This window comes from Anopheles aquasalis, chromosome X, assembly GCF_943734665.1.
Source record: "Anopheles aquasalis chromosome X, idAnoAquaMG_Q_19, whole genome shotgun sequence".
NCBI lineage: Eukaryota > Metazoa > Arthropoda > Insecta > Diptera > Culicidae > Anopheles > Anopheles aquasalis.
The window spans coordinates 8,444,449-8,446,948 of NC_064876.1; positions in this window are offsets into that span (position 1 = coordinate 8,444,449).

A 2,500-nucleotide genomic window follows, 5' to 3' on the forward strand; every position below is an offset into this window, starting at 1 on the left:
CGTAAACGGCGCGTTTCGATGATTGCGGCCGCTAGGGCGGGAGCTGCCGCTGCCTCAAGTCGTGCTACTCTGGCCTGCTCCTCGGCCCATTCACGTTGCAGTTGAGAGGTGATGTCCCGGGCGGCTCGACTCACGTTGTCCCATTCGTGTGTCCCCTGGAGCATGTGCTCCAAAAGCGCTTCCGGCGTCAGAATCGTGCCTCCCTCCGTCAGGCATTGATCCCGAACAGCGCTGAACCGAGGACATTCGAACAACACATGTTCCGGGGTCTCTGGCACTCCGTGACAGTTGGTGCAGTCTGGGGACCGAGTAAACCCTCTGCCGTGCAGATATTCACGGAAGAAGCCGTGGCCGGAAAGAATCTGCGACAGGTGAAAGTTTACTTGTCCATGGTTCCTGCTGAACCACCGCTCCACATCCGGGATAACGCGACGAATCCACCGACTGTGAAGGCTCGCCGTCCTGTCGTCCTTCTCCTTGTCCCATTCCTGTTGCCAGGCCTGGAACGTTGCGGCGCGCTCGCGCTTCCTGATTGTCAGAGCGCAGGCCTGGTGTTCGCGGGTGGCCCTGTAGCAGCGGGCATCTTCGTTCAGTCGTAGGCATATTGGGACAAGCCTAGCCAGGAGTACCGCCGACCAGTAACTAGCGGTGCGGAAGGTGCTGGCGATGCCTTTCGCCATTTCGCGTTGCACTCGTTGCAGGATGCGCCGGTTACATTGCAGATTCGTCGCTTGCTCTGCCCATATGGGGGCAGCGTAGCACAGTGTCGAGTCGATGACGCTGGCTATGATCTTCCGGGACTGGCTCGACGGTCCGCCGTGGTTCCGCATGGCAAACCGGAGAGCCTGGACCTGCTTCATTGCCTTCTCCGCTATGAACTGAACGTGTGGCCCCCACTGGAGGCGCTCTTGCAGCATCACGCCCAAGTATCGGATGCTTCTCGATACGCTGAGTGCCTGTCCATCCATCTCGTAAGCCGTGACCCTGTCTTTCCTCATCGACGTGAAGACTAGGGTCTCCGTCTTCTCTGTAGCCAGCTTCAAGTCGTGAGCAATCATCCATCCCCGCACCGCATCGACTGCCTCTGTTGCTAGCTCAATCGCCAGTGCTGGTGTTGTTGCGAGAGCCGTGATTATGACGTCGTCTGCGTATGCGTAGATGCTGCAGTCCGGTGGAAGCTGGACGGCCAGCACACTGTCGTACAAGATGTTCCACAGGGTTGGCCCGAGAATCGACCCTTGTGGAACTCCAGCTGTGACCGCTCTCGACAGAATCCCCTGAGATGTCTGGTACTGCAGTATTCTGCCCCGGAAGTACTGGCCGATTATTCGCAGTAGGGGCTCTGGAACGGCCATACGGTTGAGGGCTTGGCCGATCCGCGTCCAGCTCGCGGAGTTAAAGGCGTTGCGAACGTCAAGTGCAACGACAGCACAACATCGCTTGTTTCGCCCATTGCTTACGCCGAAAGATAGAGCGTGCTTAGCATGATCCAGGACTGCCTCTATCGCACTGATCGTCGATCTCCCCTTCCGGAAGCCAAATTGCCTGGTCGAGAGTCGCGCGCCGTCCGTTGCGTGCTCAACGTAGTCATTGAGTCGACTCAGCAAGACTCGCTCGAATACCTTGCCGACGGTATTCAGCAGGCAGAGCGGCCGGTAGGAGGACGCACTTCCGGGTTGCTTACCCGGCTTGGGAAGGAGAACCAAGCGCTGCACCTTCCATTCTGTCGGGAACTCGCAGTTGTTCAGCAGTTCCTGGAACAGTTGGCGGTAGACTGCCGGATACTTCGCCATAGATGTTGCTACGGCCACGTTCGGTATCCCGTCGGGTCCTGGAGCTTTCTTGGTGGCCAGCCGGGCCGCAATGTCCAGAAGCTCGCTGTCAGTCACTTCTCGGAGAGATTGCGCATTGTGGCTGAGGGTTCTAGCAGGCCACTCCATGGGATCGTGGTGGGGGAACAGCACACTGATTATCTGCAACAGGACCACCGGGTCCATTTCCTGTGGTGTTCGTCCGCCACGCATCCACCCCATTGCCAGCTGGAACGCATTCCCCCACGGGTTGTCATCAAGAGAGATGGCAAGCTCCGCGATTTTCGATCTCTTGCTGGCGCGGATCGCTTTGGTTAGTGCGCGCTTCGCCGCGCGGTAGATCTCTGCCCTGGTAGCTCTAGTGTCCGGGTTCCTTGCTTTATGGAGCATCTTTCGGGCTTTTCGGCAGTCTTTCCGCAGTGCTCGGATTTCCTCGGTCCACCAGTAAACTGATTTTGTGGCAGGGTTTCCACTAGCACGCGGCATAGAGAGATCGCATGCCTTGACCAGCAGGCGAGTGATGTCCGCCAACTCTGTTGCCTCCGTGAAGCGGATGTCTTCCAGCGTTAATAAAAACGCTTCTCGTGCGAAGTGGCTCACTCTCCATCGCCTGAATTGCAGTTGTTGTGCAGAGGTGGTAGGTAGTAGTCCGCTTTGCCTCCCTGCTGCTGTAGGGGGGGTTCCCGGTT